Consider the following 12,993-nt stretch of genomic DNA (forward strand, 5'->3'; position numbering starts at 1 on the left):
ACAAAGATAGGGCAAAGATAGGGGGGTGAAGTCAAGTGGAAACAAATGGAGACATTGAAGAATAGAAGGGGATCAACAAAAATTGAAGTACATGAGTAGGGGGAGCAAGCTCATGAACATTTTTTTATTGCATTTGATATGTGCATATTTATGTGCTTGCTTACATTTGCACAAGTTTTAAATTAATATACATGCCTTTGTGGTGTATGCTAGTCATAGAACTTGAATGATGAATTGATAACTAGCATACATAGGATGGTAGTTAGATATGTTGTTTTATCAAGCAATGCTAGAACCTTGCTTATAATGTTGATCTCATGGGGTTTATATTATTTGTTGTATCTAGTTAACCATGGTGCTAAGGATGAACTTAAATGTGCAATTCTGATTGGTATCATGCTTTAAAGGTTTATCCTAAATACCTTAGCATAATTTGGTAGTACTAACTCTCCCACATCTCATATCCATACATATGTGAGAGCTTTAATCCAAACACACTAACACATATGTAGGGGAGCTAATACTACCAAATCAGATTTGTGGAACTTGTCCAACTCTTTTTCATATATTTAAATTGCTTGGGCAAGCAACTCAAATCAAAATTTGAATTCAATTCCTATCTTTGTAACGGTTGTCATCAATTACCAAAAAGAGGGAGACTGAAAGCCCTATGTTTGGTTTTGGTTAATTGAGACAACCAAGTGGACTAACCCTATGATCTAGTGTTGTGATTGAGAATAGGTTGGTCCACATCCAAGATTGAGCAAGATGGCACTCATGGTGATGGAGATAGCCACATGATGATGATCAAGTGCTCAGTCTTTGGAAAATAGAAGGATAAAAGAAAAACACTATGAGCTTAAGGCAAAGGTGTAAATAGAGATTTTATTTTGCCAATCAAAACGCAATAGAGTGCGTGATCGGGTTTATGATAAATGGCCGTACTATTAAGAGGGGAGCTCTAATTGGACAATTCGGTCATCTAGTGCCACTAGGTATTGGAATACTTTGCATATGCATGTCAGCCTAATGACACAACGAAGAGCAAGCAAAAAAAGTTTATGAAAAACACTTTAAAAATGCTAACTTGACTCTAACATATTTGGCAAAATATTTGAGACTTAGCACGCTTGCAAGGAGGCGAAGAAGTGCTCTTGGTGCTGTTGTTTAGCATGCACCTAATGTGTCAGGTGGCACACCGGCCGTGTGCACCAGACACGGCAGCAGTGTGTTCACTCTGCGTAGTTTCAGCTAGAGCTCTGGCCATGCCGGTGTGCACCGGTCGTGTCACACCGGATACAGCACATAGAGAGTATGCGAACCAGGCGTGTGGGCTTTTGAACGCACCTGACGTGTCCGGTGCGGCACTGGGTGCAACACGAGAGTTGGGTTCCAAAGAGCATGTAAATTGCGCGCCGAACTCGTTTAAGCACCTGACGTGTCCGGTGCTATAACTGGTGTGACACCAGATGTCTGACAGGTTCAAACAGTCAAAAATTTGAACATTGGAAGTAGTTGTTGGAGGCGCACCGGTCGTATCTGGTGCTACTGTAGAGGCGTCCGGTGCACCCGTAGCCAGCTCATCAAGCATTCACGATTGGCTCTTTGGCTTGGGGCTATAAATAGACCACTTGGCCGGTCAAGGCCACTCTTTTGGACCTCCATTTAGTTGTGCAAATCTCCTGAGAGCAAAATAACACAATCCACTCACTTGCATCACTTTGGATCACATTTGGAGTGAGATTGAGAGCCTCTAGTGTATTTGCTTAGTGATCTTGCATCTTGTGGCACTAGTTGGACACTTTGGGCGGGTCAAGCTCTTGTTACTCTTGGTGATTGCCGTCACCTAGCTGGCCCGGTGGATTGGAGGGTCATTGAGCAGCTTTGATGATTGTTGCCGGCTCTGATCTATCGATTGTGAGGGGTTCTTGTGCTTATTCCTCGTAGGAGATTCGCGAAAAGCAACTCTAGTGAAATTTTGTCCCGTGGAGTGCTCTCTAGTGTGGTTCTTACGGCGTCCTTGGCGTGCGATGCCAATTAACGCGTGAGCCACCTAGTTTGGACTCGCCACAATGTGGACGTAGGTTGCAGGCAAGCAACCGAACCACAGGGATGAATCTTGGTATTCTATTGCCTCTTTCCCTGTTCGATTTGATCACTACCTCACTTGCAGTTCATTCATACATATCTATCTTGTGTGGTAGTTGCTTGAGTAGCCAACTAGAGTAGTGGTAGTGTAGTTGTAATTAGCTTTAGTTGCTCTTGTTAGTAGCTTTAGCTAGTTGTAGCTCACTAGTTTAGTTGTGGCTTGATTGATTGTGTCAATTCAACCTTAGAGATCTTAGCAACTAGAATTGTATAGGAGGCTTGCTTGTGGTGAAGTAGAGCTAGATCAATTTGCGTAAGCGCCGTCTTATTGTCTAACCATCTTTGCTCTAGTAATTTGTAGAGGGTTTTATAGACTATTCACCCCTCTCTCCATTTAGATCCTATGGACCACCCTATTCGCTATTTCCCGGTGATGATGTTCTTCGTCGTGGCCTAACGGCCTGGAGTCGTTCTGGAGGTGCTTCTTGCCAGATGAGCGGCAGCCGACCCCGTCAGATCAAGGTACTGGGTCTCGCCTTGGAGATGTCGTCGAGCTTGTCACGGAGATCCTGGACACTTGATTGCAGATCCTCAACCTTGGAATGGACTTGTGGCTTCCAACTCGACAGATACTGCAGCACCGATGTATTCGCCTCCAAGGTCTTCCTGTGGAAATAATGCCGTTGATCCATCCGGTTCTGCATCCCTAGGCCTTGAGCAACTCCGTGAGGGCGCCCATCCCTATCTGCTCCTCCATTGCCGCAACCTTCTTTTGCTCCCTTGTGAGGTACTGAGGGCGAAGAAGATCGTCTTGTGGTGCCGCCATACTGTACTACTACCGCCGACGAGGTTAAACTCACCGGATCTGCTCCGAATCACCGCCGCCTAGGATCCAACTGCTTCGATACCAAATTGTCGTGATCCTAACTCGAATTCACTCAATATAATGTCTAGATTGTATCTGGATTACAGTATAAACATTTAGACTGTCTCCAACGGCGTCACCTAAACCCAAAAATACATTACGCATAGTGCTTTTAGGTACCAAAACGCTCCTCCAACGGAACACCCAAACCAGATACCCATTCTGGGTACTGGGCGATTCGGAAGGCAAAACTGCATCTCGGAAGTGAGACGACGCAAAGGTGGGCCCGTAGGAGCCGTCGGGGCAGGGCGCGGCCGGCTCGACTCGGCGAGGCGAATCCGCGGCGGAGCGCGGCCGGCGTGGCTCGAGGCAGGGTCCGCCTCCGGGCGCGAGCTCGGGGGAGAGGGCGCCGGGGTCCGCCGCCGGGCGTGAGCTCGGGGGAGAGGGTGCCGGGGGACTCCCCACGCCTGGGCCGCCTGCGCAAGGCCGCCGGGCCCTGCCTGCGCCGGTGCGCCGCCACGCCGAGGGGCGCGGAGGTCGGATCTGGCCCCGCTCCCGGTGCGCCGCATCTGGCCCCCGCGGAGGCGGCGCTGGAGGCCGTGCCGCGCTCACGTGCTCATCCGAGCGCGATTGAGGAGGGGAGGGGAGGGAAGGAGGAGGAGGGTGGGGGAGGGGAGGGCGGCGGCGGCGGCGGTGGAGCCACACCTTCCCCAACTCCGGCATCCGTGCGTGGCTGTGGTGTAGGCGGCTGCGGGCCCCCAGATCCAGCACTCACGCGCTGCTGTAGGGAGCCCGCGGCAGCAGAGCCCGCTCCCAGTGCCAGGGGCACGCCGTCGGAGGAACCCGCCGCTGGCGGCGCCGGATGCCGTGCCGCGCACGCCGGCGGAGGAAGGGAAGACGACGCTCTGCTGCGTCCGCTATTGGAGAAGTGAGGATATGGGTCACGGGACCTTTCTACTGTACACGAGGCAAACTGGAGTATGCGTCCTGTGTTTGCGTTGGTCTGTTGGAGTCAGTCTTAGAACAGAGTATGGGGGTATCCTTCCTAGTCTGTTCGTCCCCTCTCTCTTTCCTTTTCCGTCGGCTATTAACTGCAGGCAGCAGGGAGCCGAGTCTCATATGCCGCCTTCCATATGGGCCCGTATTATATTATATTATTTAGGATTGGGCTTCTGACAGTTCGGCGTTCCGTCGCTTCACTTCCCGTTATTTCTTTCTCAATCCTTACCGGCTCACCGCCTTCTCCAAATGCACTGCAGCCCTAGACCCCCATTCCCACTCCCCGTATGTGGGCGAGATTCTGATGAGGCCCTCCACCAGCGCCGGGACGCCGCCGGCGTCGCCGCCCTAAGTCCGGCGCCACCAAGCGGCAGCGGAAGGCGGTGCCGCTAGGCGACGTCACCAACTTTCTCCTCCCCGAGACCCCGACCCCGATCAAGCCCAGAAGAAATGCACGCCGGCCCCTCCCCGCGCCCTCCGACGCCTCGGCTGTCTCCTCCACCTCTTCCTCCTCCGCCTCGGTCACCCCGGCGCTCAAGCCTTCCTCCTCTGCGTCGACCATGCCCGCGCCCAGGCCTCCCTCCACCGCCTCGGTCACGCCGGCGCCCGAACCGTCCTCCGCCGCCACGGTCACGCCCAAGCCCAAGCCGTCCTCCACTGCCTCCGTCACGCCCGCGCCCAAGCCGTCCTTCGCTGCCGGTGGGGAATCTGCCGAAGCTGGGTGTGGTGGTGGCATCTTTGGTCATCATTGTGCCGGGATTTCTAATGCCGCTCTTGGTTTGCAGTCCTCGACGAGGTGGGGAGCGTTTTCGAATCGCCGACCATCAGCACGGTTTACGCGAGGCTGAGGCCGAGGGACGGAGCAACCCCATCATCACCAACAAGGGCAAGGAACCCGTCGGTGCTGCGGCGAGTTGCCCGCCTCTTGGAAAATCCACGAAGAATATCAGGTGAGAAACTCGTACTTGTTACCTACTATGACTGATGTCATGAGTTGGTGGTATATTGAATACAGTCCCACTTCAGAGTTAGTACCATATCTCCGCTGTGCAATTGTTTGTGATTTGGACACCGATAGAGTAATGATAGTCCCTTCTGTGGGTGCCAGAGACCTCTCGTGTAGCTTGGACCAGTTAATCCTGTTTTTGTTTTGTGTGGAAACCTCAAAGATGCGCATTCCTAATTGTTTGTAGCAATCTAATAAAATGTTCATGTTTGAAAGGGCAGAGTGACACCATGACATGATAAGTATACCTAATTTTATGTAATGCACATTCCTAATCACCTGAGAGAATTAATATATAGTTCTTTACTTGAAAAGGACACAGCATTAGAATCACTGTAGTTCCAATTCACTTCTTGGTAACAAGAGTTCAGCCCCTGGTTATCCAAGACTGATATGAAATCGTTCCATTCTTGTTATTTTTAGATGATGGAATTGATGTAATACTCAATATCTTAAACGCTTGTTGTATACTAACATACAGTGATATAGACTAGAAGAGGTTGTGCTGTGAGGTCTTTCACAATTCTGACAGAATAAGCATACCATATATCCATATAGTGTCAGAAACTCAGAACTCACAAGCATTAGGACTTTAGGATCCTTTAGTTCATCTTATTTCATTGATATCTAACAGTTACAGGCTGAGTGCATTTCATTTACCGAACTGTTAAACTCACTTGTCTTCAGGAAAAAGGATACTCGGCCCCTCTCTTTGTCAGCTCCTTGCCGTGAAGCTAAAAAGGTAAGCAGGACCGCAATCTGATTGCATTTCCACACAATGACCCTACCAAGTTCTCTGCTATCAAGGTTTGTTCCGTTGTGCTCTTTAGGAGTCTGCACAATGAGATTACCATCACAAACTCACGATTTTGTTCAAACTTTATCATGTACTGGTATTTAACCAATAGAACTGTGTCTGCAATAAAGTCTGTGAGGCCTGCCATACATTTGCAATGGCTTTGAATGCCAACACTCAACACCCAACTCCAGGATCTAACAACACAAGAAACTTCATAGAAAAAGAAATCCACACACACAGTATAATCCAGAGCTACTTTTTTTTTGCTAAAACGCAAAGAGATCGACCGAGTAGAGCTGTCCAAACCAACCTTCAGCATGTTCGCTTGTTGGTTTCAGCCAACCCAAACTAGTCAGCCAACAGTGTTTTTCTCTCATAGCAAACCAGCACCAGCCAGCCCAAACCAGCCCAGAAACCAACCAGCGAACAGGCCGAAGCCAGCCCAGAAACCAACCAGCGAACCAACCAGCCAACAATGTTGTTCTCGTACGGTTGTATTGGAAGTCATCCTCGTCCTTAGTTAGACCTCAGTATCTGCCAGACTATGCTGAGGGGTTCACCAGCGATCACCAAGGTACACTGGTTTTGCCCCCGTGTTACAAACAGAGCTAGCTATGCATTGCTAACATACATTAGCCATCGCAGTAAAAGTAATTCTAGTAAACTACTTCTGTACATGAAAGGCCACGTATTCTAGGATAGGAGGAGCTTCAGCTCTCAGTTTTCACTCCAGCTCGATTCTGATACCTCCTCCTCTGCCCGTTCAAAGGCATCCACGTCTGCAAAGTATGCTTTTTGCTTCTTCACAGATTCTTCTGGTAACTTGGGTGTCCTTGCAAGGGGCCGCTTCTGTTCCCAAAATGATAAGCAATCAGAAAGTTAAAGTAATGGCCATTGTCAGGACAAGAGCGACTCTTCCAAATGCAGCTTTAACTACAGTATTTAACATCCGAAACATTCTTCTCATCATATTGTTATATTCAGAATAGATCACTACGCCAGATTCCCTCTGTAGGAACGAGGGCATTTTTACTGTAGGGGCGGCTGGGGTTGGAGGCGCCCCTACAGTGGGCGTCTTCGGGCCCCAGCAGCCCAGCCGCCCCTACAGATGGCACTGTAGGGGCGGCTGGTAACTTGAGCCGCCCCTACAGTTGGGGCTGATCTGTAGGGGCGGCTCAATCACCAGCCGCCCCTGCAGTGCTCATTTGTCGTTTTTCAAAATTTTAAATTTGAAAGGTTCAAATTTTGTCAAATGACAAGATGACTAAAATAAAAGTTGTAGATATTAATGAGTTGAACAACTTTGGTATTCATCACTTTTTATGTTGAAATCATTTTGGGTCTCAAATTTTGGTTTGAACTTGTTATTTTTTTAAATTTCAAATTTGAAAGCTTCAAATTTAGTCAAATGACAATATAACTATAATAAAAGTTGTAGATCTTGATGAGTTGAACAACTTTTATATTCATCACTTTTACGTCTGAAATCATTTAGGGTTTTAAAATTTGGTTTGAACTTGTCAAATTTCAAATTTCAAATTTTAAAATGTGTAAAACATTGTCACGTCCAAGTTTGATCAAACTTAAATGCTGAAGCATGATTTTAGAAATTTTTAGAAAAAAAAAACCATCACATTTGGAGTTAGTATGAGGGAGAACAGCTAGTTACAAAGTTTACCCACAGATTAAAAAGAGAAATCACACTGTTCTAGATGATCCTTACATGATCATGGTGAACAGTGTGATTTCTTTTTTTAATCTGTGGGTCAACTTTGTAACTAGTTTTTCTTCCTCATACTAACTCCAAATCTGATGATTTTTTTTCCTAAAATTTTTTAAATCATTCTCTATCAATTTATTTTGTTGGTTTTGTCAATATATACATATGAAAAGTTTGAGCAATTTAAATTTTGAATTTTAAAAAAAATGCAACTTTTAGACAAGATTTTGGTACCCCAAATGATTTCAACTGAAAAAGTGATAAATACCAAAGTTGAATAACTCATCAAGATCTACAACTTTTGTATTGGTCATTTCTTCATATGACAAAGTGGTAATGACATTGTTCACAAATGTGACACATCTTTCATATGGTTTTATAAACTATATGAGACATGTATAAGATTAGTGAACAATGTATGCTAAGAATTTGTCAAATAAAGAAATAACCAAAATAAAAGTTGTAGATATTCATGAGTTGAACAACTTTGGTACTCATCACTTTTTATGTTGAAATCAATTTGGGTCTTAAATTTTGGTTCGAACTTGTCGTTTTTCAAAATTTCAAATTTGAAAGGTTCAAATTTTGTCAAATGACAAGATGACTAAAATAAAAGTTGTAGATATTCATGAGTTGAACAACTTTGGTATTCATCATATTTTATGTTGAAATCATTTTGGGTCTCAAATTTTGGTTCGAACTTGTCATTTTTTAAAATTTCAAATTTGAAAGGTTCAAATTTAGTCAAATGACAATATAACCAAAATAAAAGTTGTAGATCTTGATGAGTTGAACAACTTTTATGTTCATCACTTTTACATCTGAAATCATTTAGGGTTTTAAAATTTGGTTGGAACTTGTCAAATTTCAAATTTCAAATTTTAAAATGTGTAAAACATTGTCACGTCCAAGTTTGATCAAACTTAAATGCTGAATCACGATTTTAGAAATTTTTAGAAAAAAACCATCACATTTGGAGTTAGTATGAGAGAGAACAACTAGTTACAAAGTTTACCCACAGATTAAAAAGAGAAATCACACTGTTCTAGATGATCCTTACATGATCATGGTAAACAGTGTGATTTCTTTTTTTAATCTGTGGGTCAACTTTGTAACTAGTTTTTCTTCCTCATACTAACTCCAAATCTGATGATTTTTTTTTCTAAAATTTTCTAAAATCATTCTCTATCAATTTATTTTGTTGGTTTTGTCAATATATACATATGAAAAGTTTGAGCAATTTAAATTTTGAATTTAAAAAAAATGCAACTTTCAGACAAGATTTTGGTACCCCAAATGATTTCAGCTGAAAAAGTGATAAATACCAAAGTTGAATAACTCATCAAGATCTACAACTTTTGTATTGATCATTTCTTCATATGACAAAGTGATAATGACATTGTTCATAAATGTGACACATCTCTCATATGGTTTTATAAACTATATGAGACATGTGTAAGATTAGTGAACAATGTGTGCTAAGAATTTGTCAAATAAAGAAATGACCAAAATAAAAGTTGTATATATTCATGAGTTGAACAGCTTTGGTATTCATCACTTTTTATGTTGAAATCAATTTGGGTCTTAAATTTTGGTTCGAACTTGTCATTTTTCATAATTTCAAATTTGAAAGGTTCAAATTTTGTCAAATAACAAGATGACTAAAATAAAAGTTGTAGATATTAATGAGTTGAACAACTTTGGTATTCATCACATTTTATGTTGAAATCATTTTGGGTCTCAAATTTTGGTTTGAACTTTTTATTTTTTAAAATTTCAAATTTGAAAGGTTCAAATTTTGTCAAATTACAAGATGACCAAAATAAAAGTTGTATATCTTCATGACCTCTACAACTTTTATGTTTATCAAATTTTTATTTGAGATCATTTGGTGTCTCAAAATTATTTTAGTAGTTTTGATTTTAATTTTCTACCCTACACTCTTAAAGCCGTATACCAACACCCCTCTCACATTTCACTGTAGATAAACAGTACCTCCACCACTACCGTCCGATCCGCATCCTACCGTCCCGCATCGTCCACGCGTCCAGACTTCTGGAATCACCGGCTCCCTCTTCCTCTCCGCTCTCTCAGGCCCGAGTGTCTCGCCCGACATCGCCGCCCCTCCCTCTCACTTTCCCTCTCCTCCACAGTGCCGCCCCTCCCTCTCCCTCACAGCGGCGGCGCCTCTCCCTCTCCCCCACAGCGGCGGCGGCTCCGAAGCCCGAGCGTCCCTCCCTCCACCTCTTCCCCACAAATGGCATGCAGAGCGCGGTGCTCCTCACCCACAGCGGCGGCCGCCTCCCACCGCGCAGATCTCGCCGCCGCCGAGATGCTCCGCCGCGGCGTGCTCCTCCTCGCGGCCGTCCTCCTCCTCGCCGTCGCACACTCGCCCCTCGCGTACGCCTCGGAGGCCGACCACAAGGTGCCCCCCTTCATCCCAACCCTAGATCCGAACACTCCTTCCCTTGGCTGGATCCGTCGAGGCGCCGCACCGGATCTGGACGCCGCGCGCCGCTGGGGGACCGTGTGCTTAGTACCAGGGGACGGCGTTGGTCTGTAGCTCCGCCGCGATTCACCCCCGCCACGCCCGCCACCGTCGACGCAAAGCCGCGCGCGAGGCCTCTGCCCTTCGCCCGCAGCGATGAAGCTCGTCCACCGCAACCTCGTCCGCAACGGGCCTGGCTCCGTGAAGGTCCTCTTACCTCTCGCTCCTCCCCTCCATGTGCCGTTTCACCATGAGGTACTCCTCGCTGAGACACTGACTAGTGCCCCTGTGGATGTGAAAAGCCGCTGCAACTTAGGCTATCCGTTTTTCCAGCTTAAGGAGTGAAGTTTTGCAAAGCTTTTCGATTTGTGTTAATCTGTGACAGTTAGGGATCCATTGCTTTCTCTTGCATGTGTGCATATATTATGTAAATTTTGAATGCCCCTATTATGAAGTTTTAAGGGATTGTTCTTCTTCTGGTTCCAGGAAAGTGCTGAGAGAGGTGGCATCTGGAGGACGTGATGCCGAGCGTGTGAAGCTTAAGTTAGAAATTGTAGTTGAGGTGGTGCATCATCTTTCTGTGTTGTTTTTCTTTCTCCATGATTCCATATATTATCCTTTGACATGTGAATTGACAGCCATCATTGTTGGTTGTTAAGTTAGCCAACTTTGTGGAGTTGTGGGTTAAAATTGTTGCTGACTTCAGGATATCTCTATTCCAGACATGTGTAAAAAAGTCCTGGAAAAAAATGCTGCGTAAACTGATAGTTCTGTCAAAACTGAGCAAATACTTTTAGGAGGATCTAGTTAAACAAACCTGTTATATTTCTAGCTATTGATTTTATTTTCTCTGTTTCTTTTGGCTTTGTTTCCTATCCTTTCCAATGCTATTAAACCTTAACCACTTGTCGACGTTGATTACTGAGTGTGTCCTTTGTTTTGTAATGAAGTCTGTAGACTATGACAAGGAGGGATCTGTCTTACGTGTGCGTGGAAAAATATCACTGAGAATGATCATGTGAAGGTTAGTGATTTTTTTACTTAATAATACTACTATGTGATGTAAATAACCTTGTTAAGCTAATCTCTTTCTTCCTGAATGAAGATTGGCCAGTTCCACACGTTAGAGCTGGAGGGTTGGTTCATCTAGAATCCCTTATTATTTAGGACTACTTTTGAATGCTGTGCATCTTATGTAGGAAATTTGGGATTGGTTGGCACTCGAGACCATCCAGCAAGCATGTGGTATGTGATTTTGACCCGTCATTTGTATATATATATGGATTATCTGCTCAATCAAATATTAATCTCTTCTTCCATTTCTAAAATAAGTTGGTGTTAACAATTTAACATGGTGTGCATATGATACCTGTTGTGCTTTACCATCTTGTGAGTTTGACCAAGATATAAACCACTATTTGGCTCCATTTCCTGATATTAGCTTTTCTGAATTGCCTCATTGTCTGTTGTTTATCTATACGAAACATAGTGTTTTAATTGAGTCTATCCAAACCTATTGTAGATCCTGCTGCAAGTGCTGATCTAGCAGTTATTCTCATGCAAGAAGGACTTGCCCACCTATTCCTCATTGGCAGAAGGTGTGTGGAACTGTTGCGCCATCACAAAATAACAAATATTTGATTTTTAATATTTATTTAATTGTTTTATTTTATGTGTCTAAGATGTCAATGTTGTTATCTAGTACATAAGAGTTCATTTCTTAGAATTAGCACTTCTGGACTCTGGTTCACTCATGCTAAGAGTGTCTGTGCACCACCTGTATAAATCCTTTGCTTTCTACACCTGGGTGATGCGTTTCAATCTTTGAGCATGTTTTGCAAGTAAGCTATTCACACGAAGTTATGCAAATGTGAACATGCATACAGGCAACAATTGACCGATGCATTACATCTACTTGGTTGAAGGCATTGCTGAAACACATTGATTTTGAAGTAGTCCAGTGTGTTGTAATTGCAAGCCCAGGTTTTACGAAGGTAATCCTCACTTTCTTAAAGGGGAAACAATGTACTATACAGTAGCTCCTTTATAAGGGGCATAAGTCTCATCTGTGTGCTGCTAGGCGTGTGTTCACTCTTCATTAAGTCTGGTGTCAAAATCCATCTGTCATTATGTGCTAGTTACCACCGTTACTTGCATAAAGTTGAATACTCGTTAATCACTTGTAGCTTGCACGAACTAGATCTCTAATTGATTTGATTTCATTGCTTCAGGAAACTAGCCGCTGCTGTAAATACTAAAGATCACACTGGTTTTGTCGGACACTGTCCTGTCACCAGGTTTGCAAGCTAACACCTCACTACTAGTTACTACTTACCATCCTAGATCAAATTACCATATATATCAGGTTAATGAAGTGTATGTCTTGCAATTTTGTCAGGAAATTCGCTGCAACGTTGGCAAACCAACCTACTATTTCCCATCTGTTAAAAGTTATTACAGATATTCAGATTTTTGCTAGTTTGATAGTGTCTGTTGTTTGTTTTTGTAAAGTTTTCCATTATGGCATTATACAACTTAGAACTGATGTATGAGCCAGATTACGAATGCAATGCACTATATCCTTGTTGTCAGTTAGATAATTTTCTGATATATATGTTGCAACTTATGGTAAATATGGCCAATCAAATATGTGAAACGTGAAGTGTGAAAGGGCACCCATGGATAAACTTGTATACTGAAATTTCTAGTCCTTGCTACCTATCCACATGAAAGTGCAAGAACCATTGATTAGTAATGTTTGGAGCTTCTGCAGAAGCAAGAATTATTTATTTTTTTGCTGGAAAATCCACTGTAGGGGCGGTTCTTGATTGAACCGCCCTTACAAATACACACAGCAGGGGCGGCTGGTGATACAGCCACCCTTACAGAAATCCACTACAGGGGCGGCTGATATTACCAGCCGCCCCTACAGAGGGCACTGTAGGGGCGGCTGAAAACACCAGCCGCCCCTACAGAGGGCACTGCAGGGGCGGCCAGAAAACCGCCCCTACAGAGGCACCCTATGTAG

General features: G+C 44.2%; 1 long non-coding RNA gene and 1 pseudogene across 1 annotated transcript; both read left to right on the forward strand.

Annotated features, from left to right (window-relative positions):
* The first annotated feature begins 4,256 nt into the window (after window positions 1–4,256).
* On the forward strand, window positions 4,257–5,803 carry LOC136479177 (vegetative cell wall protein gp1-like; annotated as a pseudogene).
* A 3,728-nt stretch (window positions 5,804–9,531) lies between these two features.
* LOC136481294 (uncharacterized) lies at window positions 9,532–12,686 on the forward strand. The gene is made up of 8 exons (XR_010764664.1): window positions 9,532–10,220; window positions 10,452–10,527; window positions 10,916–10,989; window positions 11,165–11,210; window positions 11,488–11,563; window positions 11,852–11,959; window positions 12,197–12,262; window positions 12,364–12,686. It is a non-coding gene; the product is annotated as an uncharacterized lncRNA (long non-coding RNA).
* Window positions 12,687–12,993: the final 307 nt, after the last annotated feature.

This window comes from Miscanthus floridulus, chromosome 9 (genome assembly GCF_019320115.1).
Source record: "Miscanthus floridulus cultivar M001 chromosome 9, ASM1932011v1, whole genome shotgun sequence".
NCBI lineage: Eukaryota > Viridiplantae > Streptophyta > Magnoliopsida > Poales > Poaceae > Miscanthus > Miscanthus floridulus.